Source organism: Suncus etruscus, chromosome 2 (assembly GCF_024139225.1).
Source record: "Suncus etruscus isolate mSunEtr1 chromosome 2, mSunEtr1.pri.cur, whole genome shotgun sequence".
NCBI lineage: Eukaryota > Metazoa > Chordata > Mammalia > Eulipotyphla > Soricidae > Suncus > Suncus etruscus.
This window is the reverse complement of record NC_064849.1, coordinates 71,803,755-71,828,475: the sequence shown is the minus strand read 5'-3', so window position 1 is coordinate 71,828,475 and position 24,721 is coordinate 71,803,755. Positions and strand designations below refer to the sequence as shown.

The following is a 24,721-nucleotide window of genomic DNA, read 5'->3' as shown; positions in this document are numbered from 1 at the left end:
TGTTTATTCTCATTCTTTGTGATGTGTGCCATTCTCTGGGGTGTGAGGTGGTATCTCATTGTTGTTTTGATTTGCATCTCCCTGATGATTAGTGATGTGGAACATTTTTTCATGTGTCTTTTGGCCATTTGTATTTCTTCTTTGTCAAAGTGTCTGTTCATTTCTTCTCCCCATTTTTTGATGGGGTTAGATGTTTTTTTCTTGTAAAGTTCTGTCAGTGCCTTGTATATTTTGGAGATTAGCCCCTTATCTGATGGGTATTGGGTGAAGGACCTATACAAAGAAAACTATAAAACTCTGCTCCAAGAAATAAGAGAGGACACACGGAAATGGAAACGCATACCCTGCTCATGGATTGGCAGGATTAACATCATCAAAATGTCAATACTCCCCAAGGCATTATACAGATTTAATGCCATCCCTCTAAAGATACCCATGACATTCTTCAAAGAAGTGGATCAGACACTTTTGAAATTCATTTGGAACAATAAACACCCTCGAATAGCTAAAGCAATAATTGGGAAAAAGAATATGGGAGGAATTACTTTTCCCAACTTTAAACTGTACTACAAAGCAACAGTTATCAAAACAGCATGGTATTGGAATAAGGATAGGTCCTCAGATCAGTGGAATAGGCTTGAATACTCAGAAAATGTTCCCCAGAGATACAACCATCTAATTTTTGATAAAGGAGCAGGAAATCCTAAATGGAGCAGGGAAAGCCTCTTCAACAAGTGGTGTTGGCACAATTGGATAGACGCTTGCAAAAAATTAAACTTAGACCCCCAGCTAACATCATGTACAAAGGTAAAATCCAAATGGATTAAAGACCTCGATATCAGCCCCAAAACCATAAGATATATAGAACAGCACATAGGCAAAACACTCCAGGACATTACAGGCATCTTCAAGGAGGAAACTGCACTCTCCAAGCAAGCGAAAGCAGAGATTAACATATGGGAATATATTAAGCTGAAAAGCTTCTGCACCTCAAAGGAAATAGTGCCCAGGATACAAGAGCCACCCACTGAGTGGGATTAATTATTTTTCAATGGCAAGCAGTCAGTAAATACATAGAACCTTGGAAAAAACTACAAGTTTATTTTTCAGGGCAAAAGAAATGGAAATTTTAGAATCCTGATTGACAAGTAAACTATGGAAATGTTAAACATAAAAACATATAGCAGTGGTCAGAGCAATATCACAGATGTAGGGCATCTGCTTTCCGCGAGTTGACCCAGGATGGTCAGTGGTTCAAATCCCAGCATCCCATATGGTCCTTGTGCCTGCTAGGAGTGATTTCTGAGCACAGATCCAGGAGTAAGCCCTAAGAGGCACCAAGTGTGAACCCAAAGCCAAATATAGATAAATAGATGATAGATAGATATAGATAAATGATAGATAGAGATAGATAGATAGATAGATAGATAGATAGATAGATAGATAGATCTCTATACTTAGTCTTTAAACCATATTCCTCTTCTTGTGGAAGAGTGATCAATACAAAAGAAAAGGGAAATCCTTTTAATATATTCTGCAAACTAATTATGCCCAATAGATTTCCAGTACTGCTAAGATGTTCAATATTTTTGTATACCCTAAATTGTTACTGTGTACATATGTATATATAGAATAATATAATACCTTACTTTTGGATCAAACAAAGCTCGAAAAACTTACTAGAAAAACTTTCTGAACTTCCTGTGTTTATGGTGTACAAGAAACACAATGAAGAAGAAATTGCAATACCTGTTTTTATTATATTAGTTTTATAGCAATATCGCCTTAAATGAAAGGCACATAGTGCTTAGCACTAAGAAAGGAAATTTATAGCTCAGAGGAGGTAGACAAAAGGGGATGTTGATCAGAGCAGCTTTGTGGTTTAATAGAAACTTAACTGAAATTTCAAGAATAGCAAGGACTGATCCAATACATGGAAATAACACTAGTATCTCTAGACTATGTTTAACGTTTAAAGAAAACAATTTTGTCTTGTGTAGGTATATATTATTTTAATGGGAATTGGTAGAAGTGAAAATAAGGGAGGTGTTGAGTTAGGTTTTTATTTTTACTTGATGATCTATGATTTACAATATTGTTTGTTAACAGTATTTATTAACAATATAAGAATATTTCTTTAATAATATCTTTATTTAATGACCATGATTACAAACATGTTAGTCGTTGGGTTTCAGTTATAAAAAAAGAACACTTCCTTCACCAGTTAACCTCCCCACCACCAATGCTTCCCATATCCCTCCTTTCCAACCCCCTGCCTGTATTCAAGACAGGCATACTACTTCTCTCACTACCATTGTCATGATAGTTGTTTGTGTAGTTATTTCTCTTATTGGACTCAACACTCTTTATGGTAAACTTCATTTCATGGTCGGTCCTTCCAGCCCTCATCTCTATTGTCTCTAGGTGTTATTACAATAATATATTTTATTTTTATTAAATTCCATAGATGAGAGAGACTATTTTGTGTTTATCACTCTCACTTTGACTTATTTCGCTCTGAATAATAGTTTTCATATTCATCCATGTATAGGAAAATTTCATGACTTCCTTTTACCTTACATCTGCAGAGTACTCGATTGTGTATATGTACCACAGTTTATTTAACCACTCATCTGTTGTTGGGCATCTGAGTAAAAAATATGGAGAGAAGAAATGAACAAACACTTCCTCAAAGAAGAAATACAAATGACAAAAGACACATGAAAAAATGTTCCACATCACTAATGATCAGGGAGATGCAAATCAAAACAAGGAGGTACCATCTCACAGACAGAGACTGGTACACATCACAAAGAACAAGAACAATCGGTGCTGGAGAGAATATGGGGAGAAAGAAACTCTCATTCATTGCTGGTGGGAATGCCACATAAGAGAGTTTTATGGTGTTCCAGTACCACACCTCCTACCTGCCTTCACTTCCTTCCACCATTGTTTTGTAATTCATCTCCACTCTGCTTAGAGCTCTTTGGAGAGACTTGGCAGTGAGATGATAAAATGCTCTCCTGGTTGAGAGAAGAATACAAGAGTAAATCAACTAGGGTGGCAACTTTAGGAAAATTGGAGTCAATAGAGGATTTTTGGAGATGGGGAGGATATTGGGTCCCACTCAACAATGCTCAATGTTTTTTCCTATCTCAATGCTCAGATATAACTCCTGGTGATACTTGGAAAACTATAAGTGGTGTTAGATTTCCAACTGGTTCTAAGCTTGGGCAAGGGATATCTTTCTAGTTCCTGAATTTCAATTTTGAAGATAAGAGATTTTAAAACTATTATTGGGAAGATATCAATGGATTAAAAATATTAAAAATCCCACTTGTCCATTATCTGAAATAGCATGAAAAATATATTTTTCCCTAAAAGAAAATAGTCACAGTCATACCTCCTTAGTTGAGGTGTTAATGCAAGTAAAGGAAAAGGTCTTCCTGATCCCCATTCAGTGCAGAACCTCTTAGATACCAAATATAATTTAATGAAGGCCATTAAAGGCTAATAAAGTTCAGCCACTGTCAAATGCAACCTGAACATGTGAAAGGTCTTAACAATTACTTAAATCATACTGTATAACTTCAGTGCTAACGGTTGTCACTTTCTGTCCTCTAAACGTCAGGCCTTCCTCGTTGGTGCTTTATCATAGTACCTGAGTTCCCTAAAAATTATTTCCTCCAGTTCAATTAATTACTTGAATTTCAAATAAAATCCCCAAAGCCTCAAATGGTACTGAATAACATGAAAGTGAAAAAGCATAGTAAGATAAACTGTTTTGGCATGCTGTCTTTCTTAAAGCCTGGCTTTGGGCCTCTTCTTAAAACATATCACTGAAGGTCTTGCAGTATTTCTTCCTGAATTCAATAAACGGTTAAGTGGTCATGCATTCATTATGCCATAAGCTGCACCCAGATGCAAATGGATACCATTTATAATGTTTTACAGTGTTGTGAAGTTTCAAGCCCATATAGGATGATAAAGACCTGGAAAATGTTAACCCACCTCAAAAAATTTTTATTGCATTCTTTAATTGATTGTTGCAATTTCTCTGCATGCTATAAAAGTCAAGATAGTATTTTCATAGTATTAAACGGTAACACATGGAAACCATTCTGTTTTTAAGAAGAATGCTCTCAACTTTGTGATTTGTGTTTTTTAATGCCCTTTTCCTTCCTCTTGTTCTTTCAGGGACAGTTTGATTCAGAGTAATGGAGCGGTGGAAATTAAATGAGTGCGCATGAAGTCCAATGAACTCAGTATACTGCTTATCTTGTAACTATACTTAATCTAAATAACCTTTTTTATGCTCTGCTGGAATGGCATTTTCAAAAGGCTATATAGTAGTAAATGAGAGTATATGTCAGTAAGGATTTGCTAGACAAATCAGATCTCCCAGAGAAGTATATCTATCCATTACTATTTAATACACACTTCAGTGTGAAGGACAATTTTTGTGTGTGTGATCAGACCATTAACATTTACTGTCGTTGGGCTATGTTTTCTAACTTTTCTACTTTCCCTTTTATTTTAATTTCATTTACTTTTTATTTCTTTTTCCACTGGAGGACTTTGGGTCCAAATTGCCCCCCAAAGAAAGAATGAAGTGATTTGTAAAACATAAACCACTGCTTCAGTTTTTCTTACTAGATTCATATTCTCAGAAGTGAAAGATTGCCATGGAATGATGTCAACACAAATAATAGCTGCAAAGAACTTAAATCACATACATAAAACACAGAGTAGACATGTCCTTTGATTAAAAAAAATTTTGCTTTTTTTTCATAAACATAGCTTGTCTTTATCATTATGTTTGAAGGAATGATTTACTAAGATTACTTAGTAATTGGAAATCAAGGTTTCTATCTTAGCTATTACACCGCCCTTTGCTATTTGTTGAAAGTGATGGAGTTGGTGCTTAAGGAAAACTATGCAAGATAATTTCCTTTTTTTTTTTTTTGGTTTGGAGGCTATGCTCAAGGATTATCTGCAGTGCTCAAGGATTATTTCTGGTTTTGTGCTCAGAGACCATTCCAGGAGGTGCTTGAAGGGATAGGTGCAGTGTAGGGAATTATATTGGAGTTAGCTGCATGTAAGGCAAGCACTTGACATTTTGTAATATTTCTAGAGCCTTTCAATGTCATTTTTAATTTGTTTTATCCAATATTCTAAACTACATTTTGGCATATTTTGATAGACTTTCTCTTCATATGTTATGATGCTTAATATTTTTATTATGCTTCTCCCTAGTAGACTTCACCATGTTTGATTGTACACTGTTGATGTTGAGTGTTCCCACTTAGTTGACTAATTTTTGTGGTGTAAAATTCTCCCAGCCTACTGTAGGGCAAGGCTCAATCATTCATTCTTTCCTTTCTCTGTGATCTCCTAAAGTTAGACCTTAGTCAATGGGCTCCAATGACCCCAAATGAAAGATTCATAAAGGTATTCTGCCCAGTTCTTTTAGTTCTTCGAAAAAACTATAATTCTCACATACTCCCAATTTCTTTTATGATAAATGAGATCCAGCCATGACTAGCATTGGCGATAAAATTCTGGACATTGGCTCTTTAAATTTCAGTGTTACAAGAACAATATATGCAGACTACTTTTAGAGTTGCAACAGGTTAAAATTTCCATTATTTTTTACTCTACAATAACTCCAGGAGTGTAATTAACCTTGATATTCAAAATTTTAGAAACAGGTAAGAGAGGCCAATGAAACCTATGAGAATTTCCTTAAATGTTCTGTTCTGTGTTCCTCCTTCCCCTCACCTTAGTATCCAAGTTTTCTTTTATTTTTGGAGCACAACCAAATGTTACCCCCAAACCTAAAACAACAACAGCAGCAGCAACAGCAATAATAGTAATAATGTTTTCAATTAATTTTCATAGGTTTTAAGTATCTACTAGTTTCATCAACTCTTTAACTTTTGTCCAATAAATATTACTAAAAATAACTTGCACCAAATAACTCCCTTTATTTAAAAATCTCCATTATCAACAATAATTTGAATATCAACTACAATATTCCCATATTAAAATGAAAGGTCATCATAAATTCGATTTGCTAAAATGACTGCTCCCACATTCTGGAGGTATTAGTAATACTATAATACCTGTTTTTAAAAATATTGTAAGATTTACTCCACAGTTAATAAGAAACCCAGAGGGATGGCAGAAACTCTTTTAGGAGTAGGGTCCAGGCAGTAATGACTCATTAGCTGTGCTCATGAACATGAGAGTCACTCCTTATGATTTCTGACCTGACTTTGCCAGGTTTGATAGATTTATACCTCCAGCTTGATAGACCCCAGCTGTACTGAGGAGCCCCAGGCAGTGCTTGATGGGGGTCATGTAGTATAGAGGGTTAAATGTAAGGCCTCCCCATGTGATGCATGTATTCTTCCCTCTAAGAGCTCTCCCTGGCCTAGAAAATTGTGTTCTAACAAGCCCTCCAACAGATTCTGGTGTTCAATAAAGTCTTAGAACCACCATCATCTCATCTTCTATAGGCTTAAAAAATTGGTAACTATATATTAAAACTATAGTATTCCCTTAAAAACATAATGAATTAATTTATATATCAATTATTATAGATTATCAGTAATCAAATTATTAGGCTCAAAACAATATAAAGATTAAACTAAATCCTAATTCAAGAGGTTAGACTAAAAACAATAAAAATTCAAGGAATTTTTGAATTAGGGGCAATTTGCATGCAGGTGACCTACATACTATTCCTGGCATCTCCATATGGCTTCCCAAGCATTTCAGGATCAATCACTGAGTACAGAAATGGGAGTCCCTGAGTACTGCTGGGGATAGCTCAAAATCCTACATATAATTAAATGTAGACTTAGCATATTATAAAACAACGATAAATTATTATAGAAGACATAAAATGGGAGAAACCTTTATAGAATCTAATAAAGACAACATAAGCACACAAAAAAGCTAACCCAAACATTTTGTCTTCAACGAAAGCATATTTAAATAGAAACTTTTGTATGCATGTTATTTAAATAATAACATAACATGGATGTCTTCTGAGAAAAAAATTCCAAAACCATCTCCATAAGCTCAAAATTTGAAAGCCATTAAGTATTCTTCAGAGTTCACTGCAAACATGTTGAAAGTTACAAAAGCATTTATCAATGACTTCTTTCAAAATCGTCAAGGAACAGTGAAGTTATAGAATGTGTAGGAAAAGTGAAAGCTTTGTGATCCAGTTCACTAGTGTGACTCTTGATAACATAATCTAAAAATAAAATGCGATGACAAAATACTTCAGCCATAGAGATTTCATCAAATAGTATATTAAAATAATAAAGCCCCATGACTAAGCTTATTTCATTTCAATCTGAAATAAATACTCTTACAATTATTGACCATTTTAGCAAATAAAAAGGAACAGGATAATATTGATCATTGTCAAAAAGTCATAAAATAAAAAATAGTTCTTCAACACAAAACACATTCAAACAAGCTTAGTATTTATTAATAATATACCTATAAGACCATGCATGCATTCATTCAATAAAAAAGCAAGCTAGGTTTTGAAACACATAAAAAGCCTACTAATATATATTAAATATAATTTTCGAATTTCTAGTCAAATTTTTGTGAGACAAAATATCAAGCTCACATTTTGTAAAAAAAAAAAGCTAATTTATCATTACTTAAGGAATTTGAGTTGCTTTTATAAAAACTCAAGGTAATTGAGTTTTATAATTATTATAAAAGTTGTGTAAGTTAACTAATGCATTATTATGCCTCAAAATATTAACAAATTTCTATTTTTTATTTAGAAACCATAAAAATAATTAAAAAAATTTAAAAACAGTGAGTGAACATACAAACAAAACAGACCAATGTGAAAGTAAAATCATGATGCAAACATTAATTAGGATGTGCTGGAGCAATATTTTAAATCAAAGACAATGAATGAATTTTAAAGCAAATGATGTTGTGCCTTAGTTAACCACTTAAATAAAACATGCACAATAGGTAGCTTCTTTACAAAATTGGGAGAAACAGCTGTTTTGGCAGTATAGTGGTGAGCAAAGCTGCCATCCAAATTGAGAGAAAATATTCATGTTTGATTCATAGCAGGAGACAATAAATCTGGTTTTAGATTTTAATTAAGCATAGAGTATTCAATAAATTTCTATACAAAAATGACTGCTAGTCAAACAACTCCTACATGCTATTTATTCCTGATTCTCTTTGCTATCATAAGATATCTGTTCTGCAACATCTAAAAAAATTCTTCTTTATATTCACTATTTTCTATATCCCCGTGGTCAAAATTATTCCAAACATAGAACACAAGTCTTTTGTGGTCCTGAAGATTCTATACCTTACTTACAGTTATTCCCTCTGCTACCTCCAAAAGAATCCTTGCCTCTTTCAAGATGACATCTAAAATCGAGGATCCAATATTGAATCCACACTCCATCTTTTTCCCCACCCCTTTTATTTATTTTCCCACCCCGCAAACTCCATCTTTTAATATATACAAATTATTTGAAACTAGTTGATTTTTAAGAAAATTATTTCATTATTATTTTCACTATTGTCTTCTTTTGCTCCATCAAGTTAAAATTGTGTTACCAGAAAATAAGTGTAAACCTCACCGATTATATATAAAATAGTGCTTTGTCATTTCCCCTCCACACTATAGTAACCATCTCCTTAAAAATTGCAGAAAAAAAAGTTTTGCATATAATACTTAATAAATATTTTCTAAAGTCTTATGTAATTGAAAAAGTTAATCAAATCCTATGGCCCAGAAAGTGAAGTAAGTTAAACTGTTTCCTGGGGAAATAAGGAATACTTAATGGAATATTTAATATATATATACTTAATATTTATGTATATTCAATTATGAAAGGACTAATAAAAATTTCTTTCAAAATGTTGAATTCTGGGCTGGAGAAATATAAAGATGATAAAGTTATTCCTTGAATGCATCAACTCTTGTTCAACCTCAGCACCACATACCTTTCCAAGCACCACTGGGTGTTGCTCTAGAAGTGCAGAGCATCTCCACATATTGCCCATAAGGACCCCAGATACCATTACAATGACGTTGTGGTGTCCAGTAAAAACTGGCCTGAGAACTACCATATCCTCAGACTCTATAATTGAGCCAGTCAGTCCTATTTGTCCTGTTTCTGGAATTGTCTTCAGGACTGCCTTATGACCATCTTGATGGTCAAAGGGAAAAAAAAAGTATTAAATTCTGTAAATGGTTGAAAATTGAGAAGGAGTGATTAAAGCAGTAGCACACTGGGTAAGACTAATATTATACACTGCTGACCAGATTACAACCTCTGCACTTCGTATGGTTCTCCTAGTAACTCTAGGAGTGACATGTCAGTGCAGATCTATAAGTAACCCCTGAGCCATGATGGGTGTGGCCATACTTCCCCGAGTAAATATAAAAATACATAATTGAGAGGGGGAAAACAGCAGAAAACATAACTGAAATCACCTCTTCTTAAAGCCATAATAAACCCTTCTCCTTTTATAAAAATGGCATGATACATAGAAATTGTTTTAAATCATAAAACTTAACCAGAAATTTATTCATGAGCAGGCCTGTGGAAAGAAACATATTTTCAATAAAAAACTAAAAGTATTTTGTAGGCATTCAAAATATAAATTCTGCAAACATTCATTTCCAATTTTTCCCCCCTCTATTCCCTTCTGTCTTAGAAAATCCCTGTTAAATTTAATTGATTCTTGATGGTGGCATCAAATGACTTGACATCCAAAGCAAAAACAGAAAATTTGAGGGCAAAGTGTGGAACTTTTCAAGAGCAAAGATAACCCATGTCTGATGAAGTTTTACAGAAAGATAGAAAACAAAGAAGAGTCCCTCAAATTCAACCTCATCTATTTAACAGACTTGTTAAAAATTTCTCCCTCCTGACAGCTTTTTAATTGGATTATGTATTGCTTGTGGAAGAATTTGTATAAGAAAAGTCATTCTGTAAGAGTACCATGTGCTATATTTATATTACATAACTACCATATAATTTGATTCCATGTTAGCAGCCTGATTTTGCTTGATTGATGGCTGAAATACATGGTTTTTGCACTTTAATGCCACAATATGGTGAAAAGAAATTTAGTTCCTTTTCATTCTTGCCTTTCCTTACAACACACACTTCTTAGAAAACTTCTGATAAAAAATCAAAAAAGAATAGGTTTATTTTTAAAAACTTTCTCTTACTAACTTACTAACTTACTAACTTACTAATCAAGATTCAAATTTTACAATTATGCAGCTGCTCCATATAAGCAAGTTCAAATATGTGAATAAAAATAAAAACGTGAATCTAAAATAAATAATTTTTCTTTGCCCATTGTTATGAAATAAAAATAAGAACAAAAACAGTAGAGGAAAAGGAAGCTATGGCTTAACAACAAACAGTCATATAACAGGGGCTGGAGATATAGCACAATAGTAGGGGCTTCCTTGCATGGAGTCAACCTGGCACAACATTGGTCTCCTGAGCATTACCAAGAGTGTCCCTGATCACAGAGCATCATGATTTTGTACACCATGAGCACAGCTGGGTTCATCTCCAGAAACAAATCCAAAAATTAACCAGACAACCATTTAACCATTTAACCCTTCTGAAAAAAATATCAATTTTATTTATAATTAGTAAAACTTAAATGAATGGTTTTATTGGAAAAGGAAGTTTAAATATTTTCAATGATACATATTGCTTGCCTTGGAATAACATTGCTTTTAATTCTCCATTTATATTTAAACAAGATTCTTGGCAATATGGTGGGATTGACGATTTGAAAGTAAAAGAAAAAGATTAAGTATGAATGTAAGACTCTTGGGCATTTTCACCATAATCCCAAGTCTCCGTTGCAACACTCCTGCACATTCTGAGCAACTCCAAACCCAGATGGTGAGGACCTCAGGAACACTTTGGTAAACAGAAGGGAATAGTGAGGTAAATCAGAACTCTATGGCCTGCATATGGCCAGAAAGTAACAGCCAGAACATGAACCAAGACTTGAGGATTTAAATTTAAAAAATCTCATTTTATTACAATAATAATTATCAAATGAACTTTTAACTAAAAGTTTATAAAAATTATCTACTTATAACATATTTAACATATTTGAAGGATCTTAAAATTACCACATTTACATGATGATTCATGAACATTTACAGGTGTCAGATAACTGAAAATATTATAAGCTTAAGGAAAAACTACAACCTTGTTTTTGTTTGGTTTTGTGTCACATCCAGTGGTGTACAGAAATCACTTCTGGAGGAGCTCAGGGGATCAGATGAAGTGTCAGGAATTAAATCTGGGTTAACAGTTTGCAAAGCAAGTACCTTACTTGTTATAGTATTATTCAGACCCAGGAAACTATAACTTAAAAGTTCAGCAAATTTAAAATAATTACTATTTATACTTAGAGCTCTACTTTTGTGTGAAATTGTCTTCTAACTTTAAAATTCTTAGAATATATCCCGGAGTGTAGCTTTAATAGCAAAGCAAGTGCTTTACATGTGTATGCTTTGGGTTGGGTTTGGTCCTCAGAATCACATGACTTTCTCCAAAGTTGAATGTGGTCCCCACACAATAAGGAAGGGAAAAAAAGGAAATTAGAAATTTTATTTTTTAGTAATAATCTAGAAGACATTTTTCAGTTTCAAACAATCAACTTTATGTTCAAGTGACTGGTAATAATTCTTGAAAATATGAAATGTATATATCTCAATATAAAAATTATAGATAACTATGAATTAAGAAACATTGACATGAATATAGAAAATTAGAATAAAAGAGTGAAGAATTTTATATATTCAGAAATACAAGTCCATTTGTCTAGTAGTTCCTAGGTTCTAAGCAGACTTTTTTCCTTTAATAATTTATGATATAAAAATTAATAAGTCAGGGACCGAAGTGATAGCACAGCAGTAGGGCATTTGCCTTGCACATGGCTGACCTTGGACTAGCCATGGTTCAATCCCCTGGCATCCCATATGGTTCTCCAAGCCAGGAGCGATTTCTGAGCATTTAGCCCGGAATAAACCCTGAGCATCACCAAAATGGCCCAAAAACCAAAGTGGCCCCAAAACCAAAATAAGTAAATAAATAAATAAATAAATCAGCCATCTGTCACAGGAGGTAAAGAGGATAGAAAAGTAAGCTAATATACATATAAACATATATATATACACACACACACATATATATATATATATATATATTTATATATATATATATATATATTTAAGGATACAAGTAAAACACAATGGAAAGGATGGTTTATTGTTTTGTTATTTGTCAGTGTGAGGAAGATATACAATGAAAGCTCTACCAGATTAATTTTAATATTTTGACAATCCAGCAGAGCACAGTTTTAAAACAAGCACTTTAAAGGACCTTAAGTAAAAATAGTAGAAAGCCTGTCTAGAGTACAGGCCAGTGTGGGGTGGGGAGGAAGGGCACTTGGGATATTGGTGATGGGAATGTTGCACTGGTGAAGGGTTTTATTTTTTACATATATAAAAAATAAAAATAATAAAATAAAAGACAAGGCCTCCCAATGCTTACTACAAGCTTTGTTCTTTACATTGACTGTATAGAAAGAGGAGGTACAGTAAATGCTCCCCATATACACCTCAAACAAGGTCCTTTGCCTGGTCTGTATTGTGAATGGGGGGACAAAAAAAGTAAAAATAGAAACATATTTATAGAATTATATAATTTTGCTCCTGCATAGTCAAAATTATACTCTCTTCTTTTTTTATTAATTAATCATTTTTATTTTGACCAAAGTGGATTACGTATCATTCACAGTAGTATTTTAGGTACATAGTGACATTGAATTAAGGGCATTCCCACCACCAATGTTGACCTCCCTCCACCCCTGTTCCCAGCATTCATCCCGTATCGCCCTCCTTTGTCCCCCTGGGCTGCTAGCATAAGTGGTCCCTTCTGTATCTAGCTTGTTGTAGATTGGGTATCAATTTGTTGGAGTTCACTTTGGGTTTGGTGTTTAAGTCTGATTATTTTTTACTTCTACTCAATGTTCATATGACTGGACTTGGTGCCCTCCATTATTTTTCCCTCAATTTGTGAGGCAGAACAAGATGGTTCAAGTTATGTGGTTCTGTTTGAAGGTAACAAAAGAAAAGAAAAAAGGGGGGCAAAAATTCAAACAAGCAAAAAACAGAAGGAATTCTTCTAGAGACTATAGAAATAAGTTTAAGAAAAGAAAGGGAAAAGGGGAAGGAAAATATAAAAATAATTAAAAAATCATTATATTATATAAAATTATAAAAGTATAATTATTATATAAAATATAAAATTATTGTATAAAATATAAAATTTTATATAAAATTATTATATAAAATATAAAATCATTATATAAAATAATGAAAAAATCAACCCCCCAAAACAAAACAAAAACAAACAAACAAATAAAAAATCTGAAAAGCACCACCACAAAGAAAACAACCAAACATTAACCACAGTTCTGAAATAAAGATGAATCAAAGCACGGAGGGGGGGGGGTAAAGAAAAGAAAACAAGCAACAACATTTACAAAAAAAAATTTTTTTTAATTTAATTTTTGCTATATTTTTTTTGCATAGGCATAGTAAAACTTGGGGAGATTAGAAAGGTAATTCCCCTGGCCTAAGTAAGAGATACAGGGTTTCTCTTGAAGTATACTGTCATGGGTATAACTCCAGGATCTATACATGCTCTTTTACTCTCCCCTAGGTCCTTTTGTGATGTCTTGAAGTTTTCTGCTCCATTGTCGATGATAAAATCAGGCCTCTGTAGCTAGTGATCTTAGTATTTGCATATGTCATAGGATGGAGTCTTTCTTTACTGTTCCAAAGTTCTGTTCCATCACTGTTGTTTTAATCAGCCTTCTGTCGTTGGTAGTCTTGGTTTTTGCACTGATCCTAGGATGAAGCTTAGGGTAGAGTCTTTCATTATGTTTCCAGAAGTTCTGCTCAGTTGCAGTTGTCTCACTCAGACCTCTGGAATTAGAGATTTTGATTGTTGTACAGATCGTAGGACAAAGCCTAGACTAAGGTCTTTTATATTGGTCCCAGGATACATTTTTCCCAGTCATGGTGATCACAGTCAGTCTTCTGTAGTTAGCAATCTTGGCTTCTGCACTGATCAAAGGATGATGTGTCTTCTGATTTTATCTTATTGTTAAGTGCTGAGATGAGATAACCTCTTAGACCAAGTTGTTGCCATTTCTTCATTGTCAGGATCTCATACCAAAACTGGTGCATATTGGTGGCAGAGCAGTATTAAGAATGTCCCAGAGGGAGTTTGGTTCCTGGAGCTGTTGCAGAGAACTGTATCAGTTCTACATATACTCTCTTCTATTTGAATGAGTTTCTATCACATGGTCTACTAAACTTTCTTCCAACGTTGCAATTAACACTGTATGATGTTCTCCTGGACTAGTTAACTTGTTATCCTAGTTAGAGTTGGGTTATATGTCTATTGATGCATAGGAGCCTATGAATAGCCTGCTAGTGGTTTTCTTGCATTTTTTGCCTACTTTTTAATACACTCACTATTTTATCATTCAGTGTACATAAACATTTAGAATACCTAAACAGATCTAAACTTAAGAACTCAAGTTAATATTTTAGCTAAAAACAGACCAGTACCACTCAAGGTTTTCTAATCCTTCTTCCTCCATGCTGCACATATCCCTCCATGCACACAAACACATAAAATCCTACAAAGATGATGCCTCAAGCCCTCTAGTATCTCCACTCTCAATTATTATTACTTCCATAAAGCCTCCTCTATCTGTTCTGACTGTGTTCAAATATTTTGCCTGTTCTTATCTTTCTACAGAAGTTCTACTTATCTTATTTTTCGTTTCAAAATTTACTTCTCCTTTTTACCTAACTAGCAAGACCTCTTAACTTCCTGTCTTTACTTGATATTCCAAATACTTTATAATCATTCACTTAATTTCAATAAATGGCTCTCCAGTGATAGTGGTAGGGTATAGTCATTTCACAAATATCTATTATATCTTTGACAGTATTAACTTATCAGAATACAATACAATACAATGAATACAACTTATTAACTTTAGAAAGTTTCCACAGTCACACACATGGAATAAGTACGATATATAAGAAATAAGAACAAAGCCAGAGAAAGATAATGTAGAGATTAAAGTGCTACTGTTGAGTGTTGCAAAATAAATAAATAACTCAAAAAGGAAGAAATTAAAGAAAGAAAAATAAACCCAGGCAGTTTCTTGTTTGATTTTTAAGTATTCATTTTTCTTGAGCACCATGAGTTTCAGAATCTCTGCACAGTACTAGAATTTTAACTCTAAATTAGAGTCTCTGAGCATGAATATATGAAATTAAAAGGCATCATTAAGATTCATGAATAAATCAAGTTAAGCACTTAACCCCTTGTAATGTTCTACTTCTTTTTTTTTCTAACCTAAATCATAAAAGAAATCTGAGTTGTCCATTGCTCTTGTATTGAGCAGAGGATCAGTCACAGAATAGAAATGAAAACACATTTTGACGTAATGAAGAAACCACAAGATGAATGAAGACATTCAAAGCAATATTAAAACAAGGCAAATACAAAGTCAACCCAAATAAAAAGGAAAACTATTTATAAAAGTAAAGAAATGTACAAACTTAATAAATAACCATTGCTCTAAATAAAAGAAAAATGGTAAGGAGACATCAATTTTCAGCTATGATTCAAGACTAATGGTAGCTTTATCTCAGTTTACCCTTATCCCACCTATAGACTTCTCACATCTCACTCAGAAAAATGCTCTAAGATAAAGAAAATGGTCATTTTTAAGACACTCATCATCTCTCAATAGAAGGTAATGGTTCCTAACAGAGAACATAATTGTGGTGACCCAACATTGGCCATAACTTAGTCTCTTGAGAGAGTTTCTAGGTCATATCACAAGCAGGAAACACTTAAAAGGATTAAACTATATTAAGGGGATTGAATGGAGAATTTGAGGACTCTCAAATATAGGAGAGTAATCAGAACAGAGCATCCACCAAAGGGAGAAATCCAGAGAGCAAGCACTGTTAGCCCAATTGTTGAACTGAGCATTATTCAATATGAAAAGTTCCCTAGCCTACAAAAGACAGGCATACACTCTCTATCTCCTCTCTCTCTCCTCTCTCTCTCTACTCTCTCTCTCCTGTCTTTCTCTCTCTCTGAAAGGTTAGAAAATAATGTTTCATGCTAAAAACTTAATGAGACCCAGGTGATACAGTCCAGAAGAACCTTTTTGGCAAATAGCATAAATGAAGCAAACCAGATCCCCAAATCTATCCAGCGAGATACAGAAAGATACCTATGAGGTAAATAATGGTAAATAATTTTATTACAACTAAATGAAGTTAGATATTATGAATATGTGTATTAATTTCTAAACTTATTAAGAAGATATAAAACAATAAAAACAATGGGCTAATACTTGAATGGATATGAGCAAAAAGACTTAAGGATGGCAAATAAGCACACAAAAATGTGCTCAGTACCATTAATTAAAACACTCATGATAATCACAATAAAAATTACACTAGATTTGCTAGAATTTCTGGACATTCTAGTAATGTCTAGACATAGAAATGACTAGACAGTAGCAAGCATTGTCAATGATGTGGAAGAACTCTTACACATTGCCATGTAAAAAGATAAAACTACATAGAAAAAATAGAATTGTGTTAGAGTATATAAACACTACCCATATTATCTTCATTGAACTTTTAAATTTACTCATGATTTAAAAAAAATCAATTGTCCTTGAACCAGAGAGGTGGAGCAAGCCATAAGGTGCATGCCTTGCACGTGCAAGCCTAGGACAAACCGCCGTTCAATCCCCTAGCATCCCATATGGTCCCTCAAGTCAGTAGTGATATCTGAGCACATAGCCAGCAGTTACCCCTGAGAGTCATGGCCGAAAAAACAAACAAAAAAATTATCCTTAAAAACCTACACAGGCATTTTTATTGTACACTTCGTTTGCAACAGCTAAAAGTAGAAATGGCCCAAATAGCAAATGTATAAATAAACTCAGATGAATTTAAATTGGAAATATATTCAGCAAAACATTCATGTACTATTAATCCATATACCAAAACAGGTGAAGATAAAACAGTCATGTTGAATGAAACAAACAATGTACATTCCACAATTCAATCTATATTTCCAGAAAATACAGAGTAATCTTGGGAATGCACTATCAGTTGTTGCCTCTATACTTGGAGAATGTGGAGAGATGATAGAGAAGAATTACAAAAGAATTTAAGGAAATAAGAAGTTTTTTATAGTGTTTTTCTTTGAAGCAACATTGGTTATAATGTTATATCAGTTATAATATATACCAATGTCTGTTATGGTCCATTACATCAACTACTAAGTTGAGTTCTGTTCTTTATTACTATAAAAGTTTTTCATTTAACCAATATTTTATTATAATTACATCTTTGAGGATGTAAACATGCAAACATTTACTGTTTTATATTATACATATATACATGTAATTTTTTATATTTTATACTTGTGACATAAAAGTATTAAAAGACAACAGTAGATAGTGATATAAATCAATCTTTTTTATTTTTTAATGATGTAATGACATGCATTTTTTTTTAATTTTTTATTTGTAATTATGAGAACAAGGATGCAAAGAAAGAGGACAAGGTAAAGTTACAGTGGAAGGACAATACATAACATAATTCTCAGAAGTCCCCTTGCTGATATCCCAACTTTGAAATTTCATCCAAAGAACATTAAGATTGTAACACACTATAATATTTCTTAACAGCACACAAGGCAATCTAAAGCCATAAAACTTACATAACTCCTTAAACATTACAGGCATAGCATTTTTTTTTACATTTCCATATTCATGCATATTAGCTTAAGTTGACCTCAAATCTTAACTGGGTTCTTTTTAAGGATTAGAGTCAAAGGAGCACAGCAAAAATGGTGTTAGAGTGGCAATTGTTGTTTGCATAGGCCCACCAAAATATGAGGGACATGGAAAGAAATAACCTTGGCCTAAATACAAAAAGACCCGACCCCTGAAGATTCCTGGCACAAGACCAACTCTAGGCTCCAGGCAAGCTAGATCGTCCAATCCAAGACATTGTCTGTAGTGCCAACACACTTATATTTTTCACACAGTCTCTGTTGTTGGTATCAAGCTTCTGTATTTAAGAACCTGGAATCTGTATTACCAACATTGAAGTCAGGATGTGGAGCGTCCTCTGGTTTCACCTTACAATCAAAGGGCAATGCAGGGAGCCCTGTCCTGTAAGCAAATCGTTGTTGTTGTTAAGTCTTCTCAGTGTTAATGGAAGTCTCTTTTGAGCAGGACAATGTCTGAGCAGTGTAGAGTCTTCCTTGGTAGAGGATTGCTTCCAGGTGATGCTATAGACCAGCCTGGATGTTTTGTGGATGGCTTCCCTGGTTCACGGGAATGTCCTTTCTTCTGAGGTCTGTGCCAGGTCGTTAATGACATGCATTTTTATAAGATATGCTTTATGAACTTTTCTAATAAAATAAATCTGAACTTTAAAACATACATTGGTAAAAAAGGTTATCTTGATAAAAACAGATTTTAAAACTTTAAAAAAGAATGTAAAAATTACATGTTTCATAAACCATGAACTAAGCATTCCCCAAAGCATAGTTGGTGAAAATATAATCCTACAAAATACCCTGTGGAAAGAAAAGAATCCTATGGCCAAATAAACTTGGAGATTATTGCATCCAATATGTTCCTTTGGAGGATTCACAGTACAAATGGTATAGTAAAGAGACTGGGAAGTCCTGAAGTTAAAAAAGTCCTTCTGTTGAAAAAAAAAAAAGGTTTGTTTGATCTAGAATTTTTCAAACTTACTTGAACATAGAATTTTTGTTTTGTTTTATTATTTTTTTGTTGGCCACACCCGGTGACACTCAGGGGTTACTCCTAGCAAAGCGCTCTGAAATCTCTCCTGGCTTGAGAGACAGTATTGGATGCCGGGAAATTGAACCGAGGTCCATCCTGAGTCAGTCGCGTGCAAGGCAAACACCCTACCGCTGGCCCATCGCTCTAGCCCCCACTGTCTGAAACTTTTTAAATTCAGATAAGTCAATTAAAGCGCATTGGATCTGGGGCCAAAGTGATAGCACAGTGAACAGGGCACTTGCTTTGCACAGTTGTCCTGGGTTTGATCTCTGTTGTTTCATGTAGTCCCCTGAACACTGCCAGGACTAATTTTTGAGCACAGAATCAGGAGTAGCATCTGTGTACTGCTGGATGTGCTCCCCCACCAAATGAATTGAATCCTTGCAGTAATCTGGTTCTCTTCTCAGTTCATTTTATAGGTGATGAAACTGAAGCCCAGAGAGGTTAATAGTTAGTCAAGGGTGAGACTTGTTCAGGGAGTGGGTCAAGAATTGGGGGGTGTGGGGTGCTCCCAAGCAGTAATACTTGGCTATTTTGGCCAGAATAAAATTTTGTATTAAACTACCTCAAATTTGTTATATTAAAAACACAAACCTACTTGAATAAATGTGTTATTGTTGACAAAGCTCTCATAGTTGTGCACACTCTACTTCTCTGTCTTCGCTCAGAAGTCTGTATTGAGTTGTAGGTTGTGTTGAGTTGTGGTTTCAATTAGCTTTCAAATCTGGGAAGTTGCCTATTAGGCTAGTTTCCTCTGTGGATTGTGGGGTATGAACACAGCCAGTTTGTGTTCTCATGGCAGAACCAAATCAAAGCACTCAAGTTTATTTTGTTTTTAATCTTGGAAACCCTATTCTGTCATGTTGGTTTGCATAAACTAGACACAGACCAATCCAATTTTAAGATTAGTATAAACCATTTTTTTAATGAGAGAGTTTCTGAAGGATCTTGATAAATATAGGCACAGAGAACTGAGACCAACTATTTTATTATCTTTTTTTTTTTTTTTTTTTTTTTTTTTTTTTTTTTTTTTGTGGTTTTTGGGTCACACCCGGCAGTGCTCAGGGATTATTCCTGGCTCCAGGCTCAGAAATTGTTCCTGGCAGGCACGGGGGACCATATGGGACGCCGGGATTCGAACCGATGACCTCCTGCATGAAAGGCAAACGCGTTACCTCCATGCTATCTCTCCGGCCCCTATTTTATTATCTTAATAAAGAAATAAATAGAACGTTGATATCAATTATATCTATACTTTGTATATATGTATTGCATATATACGTACATGTACTGTGGTATAGATAGATCTCTTACAATACTTCCTATTAAAATATCTAGTTCTTGTAATCATTCATATTTAAAGAAAAGATGACAGAATTTATTTGTTCATGAATGACATTTACTATGTAGCAGAAGATATAAAAGGGAAAAGAAAAATTTTAAAATTCTGACTGAAATAAGATACCATAGTAATTTGGTGTTGTCATCTCTAAGATGTCTTATATTGATTTGAAGTAGATCAAATTGTGTATCTGTCTATACACTATGCATAGTTTTAAACCTAATTTTCATTTAATATAATAAACATTGAATCAACATTAAAAGTTATTGCTAAAATATTCAATGTCTTATTCATTTCTTATATCTATTTGGCCTATATTACCATTTTTCTATTCTCTTATTATCAAAAAAAGACCTCATGTTTTTGTCAACTTGATTTATAAGGCCTGAGAGGTAATTTCAAGCCCTTTGATGTTTCAGACTAATTTATTATAATTTCTACAAATTTTAAATTTTATTTTGTAGTCATATTCTATAAAGAATAAAGATTAATCACTGATCACTTCACTCTAACATTTGTCATAAAATATCCTTATCTGTCACTCCAATTTTATTATTTAAATTTAATCTCTGATACTAGGAATACTTTGTAGTCTTTAAAGGGGCTTTATCCCAATATTTTCTGATCTTCATTCTAAATTTTTCCCCATTTTCTTCTTTTCTTGGATACAATGTTTTTTATATAAACCCCTCACAATTTTAACTATATATATATATTTTTTTTTACCAAATTCTCAGATGTAATATGCTCTATATCTGGAAATGACTGTGATAACTATTTCCCTGATCTATTCTAGGTAGAAGGTAATTAATACCCCTGTAAGTGCAGAATACACGGGGAAATATAATAAAATTAAGTTAGAACCTAAACCTCTAATGATCACTAACCACTTCATGTATCTAATGATAGAAATTGTCCTAAAATCTTCACCCTGGGGATGCTGGCATAACCAGTGGTCAGAATAAAAGATAGTAAATTAGTAAAATGGTACAGTATTATGCAGCAATAGAAGCCAAATCATCTTATTGTACGGTTTATACAGATTAGTTTGAATCCCCTTGCTACAACTTTCTTTCCATTTATTAGATGATCGAAGTCTAAAACTCTCCTTATTACTTTTCAGACACACTTTCATTTTGCAATGAAATGCAAAGTTTAATGAGCTTTGGCAGCAATGAGCTCTAAAGAAAATGAAAGTACAGTTAATAGAACATTAAGTACAAAATTTCCATATCTTATGAAATATCATTATGAACATGTAACATGCACAAAATGTATATTGACATACACCTTCTCCTGCAGCCATAATGATACAGTGATGTAAAAGCAAGAAGATGAAATTATGCTAAAGAAGGTTATTATTTCAAGAGATACCAACTACTTTATATAAGTATAGGATTAAAAGTACCATGCAACATGAGTAGCTTCAAAAGTGTGCTTACTTATCATTAAACAAAAGTCAACTTTTCGTTTTCACTAAGATCACTTCTAAATTAATTTTGTGTTTTGTTTCAAATTATCTTTTACAGACACTAAAATTATGATGATTAAATATCTGGTTCTATCATCAGAGGAATTCTACAAAATATAGAAAATCATAAGAGATTTTTTAAATCAAATACATCCCTTTTTGCATTTCTCTTTTTATTCTTTGTTCTTTTTTGGGGGGAGAGGGGCGCACATCTGGCGATGCTCAGGGTGTATGCCTGGCTCTATACTTAGAGATTAGTCCTGGAAATGCCTTGGGAACCTTGATATGCTAGAGACTGAATGCAAGTTGGCCCCAGGTAAAGCAAGTGCCCTTATGTACTGAGACCTCAAATAAAAATTTTTATTGAAAATCAGTTCATCTTTACATAACTGCTAAATCTAAACATATAATTTAAATAAATTATATTGGGGTTTTACCAACATGAAATGATCAATTAACTCATCAAAATAAATCAAGATATATAATATTTTATTTTTAGAGATGTTCCAGTTTGGATAATAAATAAAGTTTTCTCCTTAATAATAAACCATTGTCGGGGCCGGAGAGATAGTATGGAGGTAAGGCGTTTGCCTTTCATGCAGGAGGTCATCGGTTCGAATCCCGGTGCCCCATATGGTCCCCTGTGCCTGCCAGGAGCAATTTCTGAGCCTGGAGCCAGGAATAACCCCTGAGCACTGCCAGGTGTGACCCAAAAACCAAAAAAAAAAAAAAAAAAAAAAAACCATTGTCATTATTGAGTTAGCTTCCCTTATATGAATTAGATTAGATCAACAAGTAAACAATATTTTTCTCTGGTATAAAGAAATAATGTTAAAGAAAAAATATATATGGTCCCCCATGCCTGCCAGAAGCTATTTCTGAGCATACAGCCAGGAGTAACCCCTGAGCACCACCGGGTGTGGCCCAAAAACCAAAATAAATAAATAAATAAATAAATTGGTGAGAATTTTGGTCACTTTAATATTGTGTCTAACTTTTATTCAGATGTTATAAGTCTTGTTTTAGAATACTCTCCTCTCTTCATGCAAAGATCTTAAATAGCAGAGTCCATTGCATTTTCTTATTACTTTCTTTTATTGAGATATTCTCACAATATTATAAACATCCTCCTATAGAAACACTTCCTATATCCCAAGAACTTGGAAAATCATATTCCCAATTTCACTCACTACAGGTATTTTTAAATGCACAAAATGCATATTGAGACCTTTGAAATATATGTTTACTAAATATTTATTCAATAAATTTATTCAATATTTATTTATAAAAACATTTATTTATGCAATAAATTTATTCAATATTTATTAAAATTTAGGAATATTCAAATTATTTGAAACCTTTGTTGACATAAATGTTCAGCAACACATTCTTTATGTATTTGGAATTTTTCCAATTTTCTTCATGATGATTTATCAGTAACAGCCTTAGTCAGAAAAGATGTTTCTACAATTTAAACATTTTCAAATTTATTAAAATTTTTTTTTCATACCAACAATTTATCTTTAAGAATGTATTGTGTGGATCCAGGAAATTATGCATTTTTCTGTTTTGGGATAGCGTATTCTTTATACATCTATTAAGCCTTGTTGCCCCAATCTCATTTCAGGGAAGTTATTTATTTATGTATTTATTTATTCATTTATTGATTGATTGATTTGAGAGCTGTACATTAGTAGAGGATAGTTGACACTGCTGGTGGGATTTATCCTGATACATTGTATGTATGAAACCCAACTATGAATTACTTTATAAATCACAATGATTTTTTTTTTTTTGGTTTTTGGGGCCACACCCGTTTGATGCTCAGGGCTTACTCTTGGCTAAGTGCTCAGAAATTGCCCCTGGCATGGGGGGACCATATGGGACGCCAGAGGATTGAACTGCGGTCCTTCCTTGGCTAGCGCTTGCAAGGCAGACACCTTACCTCTAGCACTACCTCACTGGCCCCAAATCACAATGATTTTAATAATATATTTAAAAAAATACTAAGCATCACAGTTGATAGGCATAAAAAGTAAAGGAGGAAGAAAGGAGGAAGGAAGGAACAAGGAAGGAAGAAAGGTAGGAAGGAAAGTAGGAAGGAAGGAAGGAAGGAAGGAAGGAAGGAAGGAAGGAAGGAAGGAAGGAAGGAAGGAAGGAAGGAAGGAAGGAAGGAAGGAAGGAGGGAGGGAGGGAGGGAGGGAAGGAAGGAGGAAGGGAAGGAAGGGAAGAGGTATGGAAGGAAGGAAGGAAGGAAGGAAGGAAAGAGGGAAGGTGGGAAGGAAGAAAGTGGGAAGGAAGGAAAGAAGGAAGGACAAATCTTTCCATATATATAGAAAACATCTTTCTATGTTTTGATAAATTATCAGTTTCATGATTTTGATCAGATTTTGATATTTTGAATCATTAGTTCACACTCTAAAAACTTAAAACATCATTGAGAGTTCTTAATATGATTTTGGCTGGGTTCCCCTTCATTTGGGATAGGTGATTCTGTTGTCAGAATCAATTTCCTTATTTGTGTCAATAAGCTAGACTTTGTTCTACTCTTCTGTAAACCTGTCTAAGAAATTATGGTGGGAGCATCAACCTTTCCTGTTGACAACCATTTTGTCTGTTTCTCAATTTGGCCTCAATCCAAATTTTATTTTAATTATTAAAATGGTCCCTGCTTCCTCCTGCACCTTTATTAGTATTTTCATATCTAAAAATGGTGTTGTGCTTATTTTATTTTATATTTTATAATGTCCTGGCACGGGAATTTATATCAATATGTTGAGCTGCATTGTTCAGCTAATTCTGGAAAGTTTGCTACCTTTGTGTGAGTTTACACAAATCAAAGCTATGAAAGGTAGAATTGCTGGAGGCGACTGAGCTATTGTTTAATTATAATGAATGATTAGTCC

The 24,721-nt window shown here is 33.7% G+C and overlaps 1 non-coding gene across 1 annotated transcript; it reads left to right on the top strand.

The window, feature by feature from the left end:
- The first annotated feature begins 12,594 nt into the window (after positions 1-12,594).
- On the top strand, positions 12,595-12,727 carry LOC126002605 (small nucleolar RNA SNORA51). Its single transcript, XR_007493289.1, has one exon. It is a non-coding gene; the product is annotated as a small nucleolar RNA SNORA51 (small nucleolar RNA).
- Positions 12,728-24,721: the final 11,994 nt, after the last annotated feature.